The sequence below is a fragment of the Helicoverpa armigera genome, chromosome 26 (assembly GCF_030705265.1).
Source record: "Helicoverpa armigera isolate CAAS_96S chromosome 26, ASM3070526v1, whole genome shotgun sequence".
In the NCBI taxonomy this organism is placed as follows: Eukaryota; Metazoa; Arthropoda; class Insecta; order Lepidoptera; family Noctuidae; genus Helicoverpa; species Helicoverpa armigera.
Window position 1 is genome coordinate 1961712 of NC_087145.1, and position 14822 is coordinate 1976533.

General features: G+C 36.5%; 1 protein-coding gene and 1 long non-coding RNA gene across 5 annotated transcripts in view; one reads left to right on the plus strand and one right to left on the minus strand.

Moving 5' to 3' along the window:
* LOC110382943 (dual specificity tyrosine-phosphorylation-regulated kinase 2) overlaps window positions 1-14822 on the minus strand; it is a 157360-nt gene that overhangs the window by 72204 nt on the left and 70334 nt on the right. The gene's annotated exons all lie outside the window — the stretch shown is intronic.
* On the plus strand, window positions 634-1883 carry LOC135118810 (uncharacterized). Its single transcript, XR_010277796.1, has 3 exons — window positions 634-1314; window positions 1524-1586; window positions 1664-1883. It is a non-coding gene; the product is annotated as an uncharacterized LOC135118810 (long non-coding RNA).

Sequence of the window (14822 nt, forward strand, 5' to 3'; positions counted from 1 at the left end):
AAAGATTAGTGATGATGAAAAGATTGGTGGTTTCTGTCACAAAGCATGCAAAAGTTGAGCTTAAAATAGTGACATAAAATAAAGTTCAACTTTTAGAACAAACAAAGCAGATTACAAGAAACGAATTAACTTTCTAATCCTTTAAATCTACCTGTATTTAAAGTAGAAAGTTTTAAAAATAAAATTGCCCTTGAAAAAATAAAAATGCCAGCAATATTAAAGTACAATATTAAGGGTATTATAGCAGATATTAAGATAATCCTGGTCAGGAATTAATAGGCTTTTATTACCGCGATAATTAACTGACGGGTTCGTCGAACACTTTAAATATTAATTGGACCTGAAATTGCTTGCGTGGGTGAGGTAAATGCTTTTAGAAGGTTACCGTATAACATTTTACAAGGATCCTGAAAAAGATGACAATTTATAGCTTCAACTTTCTTTGACTTTTTAGATTAATAAACTGATCCTGAAAAGGGATGACACTATTGGTAGTTTATAGCTTCGAGTTTCTTTGACTTTTTAGATTAATAAACTGTCTCATCGCCATAATTCTCTAGTCTAATTAATTGTCTGTCCGCCCACAAACACTTTATACAAGAAAAACACGCCGTTTTTAATATACTTAAGAGGGCTATCACAAATTTTCGAGTTTTATACGAGTTTTGATGCGTCATTATGCTTTGGATATAGTCACGAAAAAAAAACAAAAATAAGATTAAGAAAGTTTGATCATTTATCTTGGGGCTGTTTTCAATAAATATTTTAATTTGTCCACGTACATCAGTAAAATCTTTGTCTCTGCAAAGGATGTTTCATAAAATGTTGCTTTTGGGAATCTTTTGATGCTTCAGTACTACGAGGATATAGCAATTTAACCATTTATAAAAATGTTCAAGATACAACTATATCTTGTACTTGTGCTTGCTTTCACCAATTTATTACAATTCATACAGTAATACACCAAAAATAATTCTATAAAACTGAGAGTTACTGACAATTTTCCGTACAAAACTATATTTTTTATCTATGAAAGTATAATCCAAATTCAAATAAAACATATTTAATAATTAAGGTGGTATTGTTATAAAGCTTGAAAAAAAAATTGGTCTATTTAAAAGTAAAACAATATTTTAAAATAATTTTTGTTTGCAATGCAAAAATCAATATAAATCTTGTGACGCGCGGTGTTCAACTTTAGTCAGCGCCAAGCGCTTATCGAGGGAGGACGTATCGCTCGCTGTTGCGCCGCGCAAACTCGCCGGAGCTCGAAAAATATAGCGCAACCTGCGCAACGAACTCGTTTTGATACTAGTGAGTTTTTATTTTATTTATTAGTTATAATGATCTGATTGAAATGTAATATACACAAGTATTAACCCATGATATTCTAATGCGAAAATGTTATTATAGATTGGGTTCTCTTTTTTGATGTTGGTTATATAGAAATATGTACGTAAATGTCATCGTCGTTAGTTTCGCTGTTGCATAATAATATTATTGGATATCTTTGATTCTTGCAGGATAATGAAAGCATATTTAATTCAGATTATCAGACTCAATCGGATACCAGTACAAATAATATGGTAAGTATTTTTTGTCACTCGCAACAGACATATTTGTTTTAATAAACTATTTACATTCCTAGTTTTTATTGTTGCAGGAAAATGAAGATACAATACATGGAAGACGAATTATAGATTTTAGTTTTTTTATAAATCAATTACTTTTACCTAATTGATAAACATGGTGAAAAGTTTGGTTGTCGATTAAATAATTTAAAAATTGTAAACGATTATTTGTTTATTGTAACTCAATCGAGCTATTCTAGGTTATAAAATTCATCGGTACAAATAATATTTCATAAACTATAAAACCAATAAACTATTTAGAAAATAAAAGTGGCAAAGTCTCAAGTTCGTTTGTGCCGCGTGGCGGTCCGCAGGTGTGCGTTGCGTATTTCGCTAGACGCACACGCGCGCAAGTGCTGCCGGCTATCGTCTAATTTACCTAAACCTGAGCGATTCGATTTTGTAATAGCGCTCTTAAAACCTTCTCCTAAGTTTGACAAATACTATGCCGAAAACAGCATCAAAATCGGTTCAATAAAACGTAGCTTAAATCGCATGTTATTGCGCACCAACATACATATGTACGATCAAACTGATTACCCCCTTTTTTAAGTCGGTTAAAAACGTCTTAAAATTAGTTATGTATTTATTATGCATACCTATAGTCCACAATAAAGATGATTTGTTTTTATTTTTGTGAATACATATCCTCGCCAATTATATTAGGATTATTTAATTATATTCACGTTCTACTAGGATAGTTTTTTTTTGTCTTGTAAATATCTATGTATATAACTATGTAAATAAATCATAATCGAAGTAAGAAAAATTATATATTACCTATTTATTTTATACTCATTGTTAGCGTTCATCAATCAGAAATTATATTATGATTTTACATATATTGTAAAGGAAGCTAAACTACTGCAAATACCCTGCTTCTTACCAATCAGATAGCGAAGCTGCTTACAGGGCCAGCAAGCCAGTGGGCGAAAGGACATAATGTTATCTCACAGGGCTATTTCGGTAACTGACGCTATGTTCCACATATTGACATTAATAGCTTCCTCTAAACTACTTCCCGCACGTAGGTATATCTATACTAATATTATAAAGCTGAAGAGTTTGTTTGTTTGTTTGAACGCGCTAATCTCCGAAACTACTGGTTCGATTTGAAAAATTCTTTCAGTGTTAGATAGCCCATTTATCGAAGAAGGCTAAAGGCTACTTTTTATCCGGGTTCGTGCCGAGGTTACCACGGGATGCGGGTGAAACCGCTGGCAGAAGCTAGTAGATTATATTATTCTGATGAATAAGCTAAAATACGTTTGGTAGTTTTTGTACGAAAGATGCGTCCTCCACGCATTCATTTATACATACTTATTAACTTTCCCGATTATTATATTAGTAGGATTGCCACTTCCATAAGCCCTTATGGCCTACGACACAAAATATTATTAATTCTTGTTGGAAAATCAGCAGTTAAAGTGAAGTTCGCAAATGTTGTCCATAGCTGTTCAATTTGATCACACGATCCATATTTCGAAGGTCAATCTATATTAGTATTTGGCTTATAAACTTAAGACTTATAAACCCCGCAGTACAGTAGGTCAATGCTTTCCAATAAAGTATTTTTCTTTTAATTATAATTTCTGCTCTAAATGAACTTTCGACCATGTAACAGCAGACCAATAAGTAGATAATCTTGACTGAATTATCAGAATGACGTAATCAGATATGTCTGACTTTTAACAATATTTAACTTTTACTTAATTTAATGTTATTGCGAAAAAGGTTCAAAGGTGACTTGGCCAATGATTCCGTATCATTAACACTTTTAAAATCATGACATGGTCACGCTTAAATATCAAAAAACGGTTATAATTGGTTAAAATTGCCTTAAATGACAATATCGGTATCAGTAACCAATTGCTGGATTTTGTACCGTTCGAATCCTATAGGGAAAAGAATTATGTAAACATTTAATATTGTTTTCATAAAAATATTTCTGCATGGCCTAACATTTTTGGTTAGAAACAAAAATCAACAAGGTTAGTTCATGCGAGAGAATAAAACCGAAAAAATACTCCGTAAATTGATAAAATGGAGTTTTTTTTAAAGCTTCCCAAATAATTATGATAAACCTGTAGATTTCCTTTGTTTGCTTGAACGCTCTTATTTCAAGAACTACTCGACCGATTTGCACAATTATTACAGTGAAAACCCCATTCAGGAAGGATATACTTTTTATCCCGGTGTGCGAAGTTGTTCCACCGAGAGAGAGTGGCTGGCGGAAACTACTCATAAAATAAAACACGTTAAAAAACTTCCGAAATATTTTATTTCCTATCGAAATCTAATAGACGCTAGCATATCAATTAACCTAAAAACGCCGCTACCGTTTTCGTGACGACCCAGCTACCGCCCGCGGTATTCAAATATTATTTCAAAGTCAACAGTCAAGCAAGTTCATTGGCTTTTTAATTAGAGTATTTCTTACCTTCCCTGTATAAGTCACGCCTGCAGCGTATATGGAAATATTGCATTCTAAAGAATACTTTGTACTTAGTAAACGGTAATTCTAAGAAAACTGGCTAAGTTAATTATCAATTAACTTTCACAGCTTTAAGCTTTGTTACAGCTTTAAGTTTAGTGTAAATTTTCTCTAATCATCATCTGCCACCTGGCTAGTCTTGTTCCAATAATGTTGGGGTCGGCTTCCAGTCTACCCTAATGCACCTGAGAACCAGTGTTTTACATGGTGCGACTGCCTATCGCACCTTCATTCAGAACCCAGTTAACAACCAGAAACCCCATGGTAAGACTGGTTGTCAGACTTCCTGGCTTCTAACTACCCGTAAACCATACAAATCACCTCTAAAATACACAAAAACCATTAACAAAAGGATATAAATAACAGTAAAAATCAAAGGTCACCGAAAAACAGTAGCCAAGATTTCACTATCATCACACTGTCATCAGGTAAATACATTTGTACACCATTAGCAGGGTCGATGACCTCGGGCGTTCAACCCGTCAGCTGACCGCATATAATATTGTTCAAGGAAAAACTGTTAGTTCTATTGTACCTATGATTATCGCGATGATGACGGTAATTTTAATGATGTTTGCTGAAAAAATATGGTTTTGTTTTCCAAAGGTTGAAAGATCAGGGAGTTGTCATATTTATACTGTTATAATCTGATGCATTTATTTCTCATCTATGAAAGTTCCCTTTATACATTTGCACATCTACTGTTATTTACTCTTATATCGAAATTCTATGCAGTAACGAACAAACTAATAATTAGAGCATTGAGCAAGCTCCAGTTATGTTATAACTATTTAGTAATCTATGCTCCAGGCTGCTTCAACGAAATTCTGAAACTAAGTTTGGGATACTTATGTAGAATAGCGAAGCTCTGAAGTAGCTTAGTAAGTTGCACCATTTATGTAACTATTAGGATAACATGCTGCTGTCAAATGGCCAATTTGAACAATAGGCATCAATCTGACAGCTGGCCGTCTTAACAGTTAAATGGTGCAACCATCCCTAAGAATAATTTGATAAAATGAAATGCACTATACCCACGCATCACATAAAAATTGCCACAGACTTGTTAAACACAAGGCAGTGCACTCTGCACGAAATTATAATCAAACTCTGCCAATTTTCTGAACTTCGAACTACCTATCCAAATTCTAGATTAATACCTACTACATTTTTCTTAGAACTTATTATAAAAACAATACACTTGCTTCTAATGGATATAAACTGGTTCATTAACACCTACAACTTTCCCACGTGTGACCACAAAGATTTATAGAGAAGACCAAAATTTCTGTATTAATTAGCACCAGCGATGGTTCGGAATAATTACCCATGGACTTTTATGAATTTCTTGATTGATAGCACGTTATAAAGAATTGATGAAGCACACGTGTAAGAGTACCCCGCGGACTGCAAACTTTTAGTTGGCCGATAGTTTGTTTGGCCTCTTAAGTCTGAATAAAGTTGAATGGTAGCACGCACATTACAAAGATCAGGTATTTATCCAGCATCAGACAGACTGAAAACTTTGATTAGCATCAAGATTTTCGTAAAAAAAATGTGCATACTATCGGGTCAACAGTCGGTCGACTGTTTAGTCTTCAGTCTGAGGGTACTAAGACAGAAAGTGTGTTTGGCATTTGACGTCCAATATGTTACTGTATTTCTAGTTTATAAATAAAACTTTCACCTCTCACTCGAATGCTGTACGAGTTATGAGTGCATGCTTTACGATCAAATGTCATGACTGCTAATCATGTAGCTTAATCTAAACTGAATATTATATTAAAGAAGAATATATTCTTGTTTGTTAGATTGAACCCGAAAGACTCTGAAACCACTGAACTGATCCGAAAATTCTTTTATTGTTGAGAAGCTACACTATCCCCGGGTGAAATAGGCTATATTTTACCCGGATACGGGAAGTCGTTTCTTTAGGACGCGAGAATGAACTTCTATGAAATAATAAGAATGACCAATTCTCCAGTGCCAATGGCCAGTTGTACTATTGCACTAAATGTTTAGACTGACACTATTATAAATTCAGTTCTCATTAAGCAAGTTAATTAAACAGTGTTTTAGCTAATGACCGCGATATTATGTATGGCCACAGATAGTGCAGGAAATTTAGGCCAGCGTTCCATGCATGTGCTTAAAACCAATTACCAGTTTAGGGCGAGGCTACATCGCTGTTGATCAAACACCAACTAATGTGTAGACGTTTTTGGAACGACATTAATTGGCGAAACAACAGCTAATTTTACATTTCGAATTAAAAATTAAATTGAGAAAAATGCCAAATTAGTTGGTGTGTAATTAATTTTATTAATTTATTTGGTTTCTGCTACATATTTTGGACTGATCATCAATTTAGTATAATCGCCATTACAGAGGGAAATGACACTTCAATGGATTTTAATAATGAAATACGTCTTACATTTCATAGACACGGTCCAAATGGGTGTTTAAGGCTGTTATTATTCGTCATAACTGTCAAATTCTTGTTTAGGACTATCATTAGTTAGGTAAAGACATTAATAGAAGGCGTTGATAAACAAACCCGCGTTGTACACTCCCCTTTAGCATAATATCATGGAGAACAAAATGACTAGCGGAGGTGCCATAACGAAACATGTCCTAAGAAATTATCACTATAAAATGAGGGTCTGGGGGGACAAGGAACACTTGTTTCTTCGCCTTTATAAGCATTCTTTAGACCCAAAAAAGAACCCAAACGCCTCGTTAGTTCACTCCTAACTGATCGGTCAAGCCCACCCTCTCTGTTTGACCTAGAAGAAGGTGTCTGACATACCTGTATTATGGCACCTCCGCTCATCTTTCTTTACTCCTAGCATAATATCGTGTGTTTGTCGTATCGGTATCGTCGCGTGATACGCTTCTATAATGAACGAGTTGACAACGATGATAATTAAACGTAATGACAGCTCTACGTGTAGTATAGTCTGTGCTTGTTATGATCGACAGCCCACATTGTAATATCACCCTTATACTTTTAGATTTACAGTTGAAAATCCTATAGCACTTTGTTAGTGACGCAGAAAATGTTACCATCTAATGGTATAACGAGGAAACATTTGTTTACTTGTTTTGTTTGTACCCTTAAGTCTCAACTACTGAACCGATTTGAAAATCTTTCACTGTTGGAAAGCTACACTTTTCCCGAGTAACATAGGCTTTATTTTATCCCAGTACGGGCAGTAGTTCGTGGTGGCCTAGTGGGCAAAGAACCAACCTCTCGAGTATGAGGGCGCGGGTTCGATTCCAGGTCAGGCAAGTACCAATGCAACTTTTCTAAGATTGTATGTACTTTCTAAGTATATCTTAGACACCAATGACTGTGTTTCGGATGGCACGTTAAACTGTAGGTCCCGGCTGTCATTGAACATCCTTGGCAGTCGTTACGGGTAGTCAGAAGCCAGTAAGTCTGACACCAGTCTAACCAAGGGGTATTGGGTTGCCCGGGTAACTGGGTTGAGGAGGTCAGGCAGGGCAGTCGCTCCTTGTAAAGCACTGGTACTCAGCTACATCCGGTTAGACTGGAAGCCGACCCCAACATAGTTTGGGAAAAAGGCTCGGAGGATGATGATGGGCAGTAGTTCCCACTGAAATCGCGGGAAAATAGTTAGTATGTAAATAAAGTTGACAGAATCGAATAAAGGGTCTTAAATGATTCTTTCTTGGAGATTATAAGAAAGAATTAAGTTATAAAAGAGTCGTATGCCATCCACCTGATAATGTAATTGTAAACAAATACCTCAGTACCCATTGTCCGGTTTTAATTGTTGATGTAACGAGAGCCGAGGAGATAACAGCGTGAAGTTACACCAGTTAAGGCTTTGATATTACTTATGTAAGAGATATTGTTATGTGCATAAATAAAGGATGCGTTTTATAAGAATGGAAGGACTGGTATTGGCTGAATCGTGGCCATATTCTTTCAATTATTATTTACATTCTAGACTTGTCGAGACTCTGCAAAACACTCTTGTCTTAGAGATTAGTCAGTCTGCATTTTTTAAAGCAAAATTCGGCAGCAATTGGGTATGTACCGTTGATAACCACATCATGTTATCTCAAAAGGAAAACATGGAAAAACAAAATAGGTTAACTAATTAAGGCAGGGATTTCAACAGAATAAAAAAAACTGGAAAAAAAACATTACTGCTGATTTCTTGTTATGATGATGTTGTCCTCCTAGCCGATTATCGGCTACGGCGGCTGTTCTCATGTAAGGAGATTAGCCAACTGCGCAGGACATATTATAGTGCACAGGTATTTGCGCAGACACAAGTGGACTCACTAATTCCTTCACTCTCATAGCCCGATGGGACGGCAATCCGACACGACCGGAGAGAGATTGAGCGCAGGACCGACATTTACGTGCTCTCCGATGCAATTTCTTGATGATGCTGGATGCGAGAAGCCGAAAATCGATCTCAGTGGCGTGCACTTGGAGAGGCCTATGTCCAGCAGTGGACTGCGATAGGCTGATGATGATGATGATGATGATGTAATTTCTTGCACTCTGTGGCAATAGGATGTGCAAGTATATACTACGGAAGTGGTTACCACAGTTGCCACGCGACGTTGCGCCTGAGTTCACTAAATGATATCATGACGAGCGCATGCGCAGTGCGTAACGCGGGACCAGCAGGGTTCCGGTTAATCGGACGCTTTGTTCCTTTGAGGTTTGTTGTGATGGTTATCATGGTTTAAATACTTTCTTTTTAAGAACGTGGGAAAGTATTATTTTCAAATAGAATACCTCCTGACATTAAACTGATGAAAAAATATGTTCCTAACTTTGAGTCTGAAAATCCACGGAGCTACCTTGGGATTCCCGAATCAATCATCATCCTCCGAGCCTTTTCCCAATCATGTTGGGGTCGGCTTCCAATCTAACCGGATTCAGCTGAGTGAGTACCAGTGCTTTTACAAGAAGCGACTGCCTATCTGACCTCCTCAACCCAGTTACCCGGGCAACCCGATATCCGTTAGTTAGACTGGTGTCAGATTTACTGGCTTCTGACTACCCGTAACAACTGCCGAGGATGTTCACTGACAGCCGGGACCTACAGTTTAACGTGCCATCCGAAACACCGTCAATGGTGTCTAAGATATACTCAGATTCCCGTATAAGCTGTCATATAAAACATATCCTATTTAGTTCTTTAATTATACGGATTAAATCTAATTACGTTAGTAATAGACAAGACAGTGAAAGAGCTCTGTGTTTGAAATTAAACAATTTCCACGACCACTATAATGAAATAAAAATTAACGAACCAATAAAAGTGAAACTTTAAATACCTTTCTTTATGTTTCATTAGTTAATGAGCTATAAACGTTTTGTTACTGCTTTCGATACAAAGCCGAAGTCTATCTTGTATCGACACATGCTTCATCTGTAGACCAGTCGTAAAACAGACGGTACGACAAAGAGTAGTTCTAACTTGAATCTTACACCACTAAAAGTCGACCTTACATTATGTAGCTGATGCATTCCAACAAAATTTAATATGCACCAGACGGGCCACGTCAGCTTACATTTTCCCTGCATTAAATGCACCGCGCAGCGCTTCTAAAACCGGCCGTCTAATACCAACGACGCCACATTTCAACCGCAGCAAAAAAGGCAAATTAAATCTGGCATCACAAGGACAGGTTTAAAAAGTAGGAACGGGACAGCGATATGATCGTTGATGGCATCTTGGCGAGTTAAGGCGAGACAAATCGATTTAGCCGCGGCCCGTTAAGACATGAAATCGGATTGCAGAGAAGGACGGAGCTATCTGAGTTCCTTTGGGAAAAAAGCGTCGAGTTACAGTCGCTTGGAAGCGACCGGGAACCGTAAGGTCGTTGCCATGTAAACAGAAAAAAAATGAGATCTTTTGTAAGAGATTAACCATCAAAATGAGGAGTGCCTTTTCGGTAAACAAGATTTTGGCGGACGCATGTTAAATCTGAAGACAGTATCTAATTTTCTGTGAAAAGCTCGCGGCGGAAGACTGTTATCTCTTGTTTTTGTGGAGGCTTCAACAAAATAAAATATGTAAGGTGAAATGTTTGGTGAATTTTAAAAAAGCCACCGGCCTCACGCCCTCGCAAATGAACAGCAGCCCTAATGGGGTTTGCATCACCCCATGTGATGGGGTAGGGATTCGCAAAGGGTCCGTTAATCGATTTAGTGGTATGTTGTAATGTGCGCGTACCATCGTCCTGTTTCAAGTGGTACATGCACGCTACCTTACACAAAACAACTGTCCGAATCAGATTTTTTGTGATAAAAACTACATTTAAAATCTGTCTGATACAAAAACAGTTTCTATGAGAATAATTCAAATTATGCACATATTTTGAAACGCATCCAAACTTTGAGGGGTCGGAAAACTTTGCTAGTGAATTGCCAGACAGATTTCCAAGAAAGCAATAAAGCTAATTTATCAAGACGTGCGATCCCGCGGATGTCTCGAGGCAGACTAGGCTAGTGTACCGTCCCACGTGATTTTACGCGCACTATTTATAAACAGCTAATGCGAGAACCTAGTGAAGTGCAAAAACATGTGTAGCGTGCAATTATCGATATCGATAAATCAACAATGCCATAACGGTTGGATTGACTTTGGATACAAAGCGAACAGACAAAAGGGTTATTTCTGAATTCTAATTCGAGCGAACATTCTGCGATGTGCATTAGAAGACAATAGGTACATTATACACATCATCAATCTACCTGCTCACGGATGGATACAGAAAAATATAACACAGTTTTATGCTCTCTTAAGATTTTTTCTATTGTTCTGGATACAAGTGATTATTGGCCAAACTGATGATAAGTGCAAACTTAGTTCATAATTCATTCGTATAAGACATTAGTCACACCTGCATATAATACATTATAAGCTTGTTAAATAAAATGGAGGTAATAAATGCAATAAAGCAATCGTAGACGAGTAAACATTAGCACTGATTAATCATCATGTTTTTGCTTTTCCACGCTAATTATAACACACTGAACTTCCTCAAGCACACATCGGTGTAAATATGAATTATTTATCTCAAGTTTCAAGGGCGTTTATTGTTTGATGATGCTGTTTGTAAAAAGGCAAGTAATACTGATGAACAATGGCTGACAATGCGTTGTTTTGGTGTTGCATTGTGGAGTAAAGAAAACGTCGACATACATACAATATTGTGGGTTAGGCGAGAGGTCGGACCGTTTGCGGATTGTTATTGAGATGGCGTAGCTATGTTTCCTTGAAAGGAAACCCCTGTTAGTACCACTGAGTGCAGAGATTGGGAAGGCGTACACTATAATAATAACCCCGTTAGAAATGGTATATTGTATACAATGTTATGCATATAGACCCACATATTATATTAAAACATGAAGGAACTTACCCACATATGTAAATAATGACAAGTCTGATATATGTACGTACGTCATGTGGGATTAATGAAGTAAAGAAAAGTTTTATCGACAAAATTATATCGACAGTTGTCCATCCCGATTATCTAAAATTAAAACCAGTCGCCGCTGAAAACTCGGAGAGAACATACATCTTCCTTGTTTTATCACGAAAATTAGACTTTGTACTCCCAAGAAAAATTGGAAAAAACTGTTATAGACAAAATCTAGTAACACGTTTGTCTAATTTTTTTCCTAGTTTAATTAATATTGTATGTAATTAATATGTGTGCGTGCATTAGAATTGTTCATTAAGTTATTTAAAGAGAAACATAAATAATAGGGAGTTAACGTGCGTCGGCTTTGACGTCACAAACCACGATATTCTGTTACTAGTACAGAACGAGATTCTATTGAAAAGCGGAACAGTTTCATGTTACCGCATCTTAAAATAACGTTACTTGTTTAACTGAAATGTGAGTATAACACTCTTGACACAATTTAGTTGAGTTACTATGGCCCCTCTTATATTGTTATATTTAACCCCCGACGCAAAAACGACGGGGTGTTATAAGTTTGACGTGTCTGTGTGTGTGTGTGTGTGTGTGTGTGTGTGTGTATGTGGCATCGTAGCTCCCAAACGGATGATCCGATTGTAATGCGGTTTTTTTTGTTTAAAAGGTATGTCAGTCGGGAGTGTTCTTAGCTATGTTTGGTGGAAATCGGTTCAGGTCTTCAAGGTCATCAGCTCGTTTGCTAGATGTGATAGGAATGTTACACGCTCAGTTTACTTGCAAGTATATGTGGGATCTGAAATTTGAAACACTAATGTCTTTTGGAACCACTGAGCTGGTCTGCTGTTAGGGCACGAAGGTAGGAGACGTAACCCTGAACTGCCTTTTAGTAAACCCATCGAGTTTGGGCTCGTTGAATTTGTCTTGACGAGTTCTCTTCATGTTTCTGATTGACGAGAACCTGATGCTGGAAATGAGATGTGGCGGATGAAACCCTGGAATACCGGAATGAAACGGATAAACCGATTTATATTTTTGCTGAAAATCTAGAATGTCCAAAGGTCTTTATTGTTTCTCAATCTGTGCAATTCTCCCAGAGCCAGTTAGACATGAGGATTATTAAACAGCTTCCTTTGGCCGAGATCGCATATAGCGACCCCATCTTAAGATAAAATAAATTAAATGAAAGAAGGAAAAATTAAATAGCTCCTTTAAAAAGCATGAAATAAAATTAAATTATAAATTTAAAAAAACCCCCGACCCAAAAAAGTACGCAATAATTATGACAAAAGGTTAAAAACGCTAAACCCTATAAAAAGCAAAAAATAACTTTTAACACTACGTAAACTAAATTTTGACGTGTCGGGGGACCGCTTTTTACCTTCATAAATACTTACATTAATCAAATGATACCTACCTAATTACAACATTCGTTTAAAAAAAAAAACACGTATCTAAAGTAATGAATTAGAGCGGTCCCCCGACACGTCAAAATTTAGTTTACGTAGTGTTAAAAGTTATTTTTTGCTTTTTATAGGGTTTTTTGTAATACTATTATATATTTTTTTATAGTAAAACAAAACACTATCTTCAGGATTTTCAGATTTCAGTCTGAGATTCGGTAATTGGGTTTTGTGTGAAATATTATGAGCAACCAGGATCTAAAATAAGTTCCGAGTGGATGTCAGTAGGATAATCTTCTAAAATCAAAACATTTAATAGCAAAATAAGGAAAAATACTAAGCGAAAAACAAGCGATTTCTTACTTACTTTACCTATATATATTACTTGTGTCAATCTTTTAAGGGATTTGACATCCAATTTACCCTTTGGTAGGCGTTACTTTCAATGCTTAAAGGGGGCACTATTATCTAACATTTCTCTAACTTATTATAACAGTCAAGTTTTAGCACCAAAACTCCCCCAATAGGTGGTAACCTCATAACTTTTAACACTTCATCGTGCACTCAATCTTTATATAACTGGCATTAACGCTTGCTTTCATATTGTTATAAATGTCTTTGTATTAATGTCAGAAGTTAATTACGTCATTTATTTCGTAACTAAGTGGTAACGACTGCAACCCCTTTAGAATCCTTATTCATATTATTAATGCGTATGCCAGTCCCGATTTCACATAAACACTGCTGAGCCGATTTAAATGAAATGTAGATATAGGCAGATATAGTCTAGTCTAGAGCCAATTAAAAAAATGCTCTGAGCAAATGCTGACTGTACTGTAACTGAGTTAAAAGTAGCCTATGTCATATCATAGGCTACTTTTTACCCAGTTACAGAATATGTTTCTCTCGACACGCGGGTTGCCGACGGCCTCAGCTGGCTCAGCAATCATTTGCCCAGAGCATTTTAATCGGGTGCGGGAAGAAGTTCTCTAGTTACATGAATGGAGCCACGGGGAACAGCTGGTATAGATAGATCATAGATGACGTTCGTCACTGTGAATATCGAAGTACATATCAGGTTATTGTATTGCACGTTTCAATGGAAATAGTTATTGGAATCATCACTGGTATGCAAAATGCGAGACTGACAGCTAATGTCGGCTGCATTTTCAGTGGTCATACTCATATCACATTGTTTGTGCTAAATAAACGTTTTATTTATCATCTATCTACAATTCTAAACATTGTTTTTCTTGAAATAATAACTGAAGCATGTCTCCTGGACTCCAGGTCGGACTATTTTATCCAAAAACATTTTTTGTTTTTTGTATAAAGCCGGGTAGCTTGTAGCAATCCTAGAACATTAGGCTATGCCAAAGCACCTTCTTACTGCAAAAAGAGTGAGTGCTGATTTATTCTCTATACCTATCTCTGTCCTATTACTGCCTATTAGAGTCCAACTATCACCTACCAACATAATTTATCACCGCAAAAAAATCTAAGCACAATAAATCAATATTCAAAACAGGCTGCGTACGGAACCCGAATCATTGGCCAAAATAATAATGACCTTTTTTTCTGCTCACTCTCAAGGTCGTCCATCATACGATATAGTTGCCAAGCTGCGTTCAAGGAAACAGAGTCAGGGCATTGGCTTCAGTTCCTCAAAATCTGGTAGGTAGCTAGATTTGTTGGGTGTTTAACTTTTTATGCTAGTTGTGGTATGTATGTAGTTAGATTTTAGATTGGTTAGTTACCTATATGATTACTGAAATCTAGATGAATGTCAGTCCAGTCTTAAGAGGTTTTGCACACTGTTGGATTTTATCGCAGGTATACGCGCGTCAAAACGTC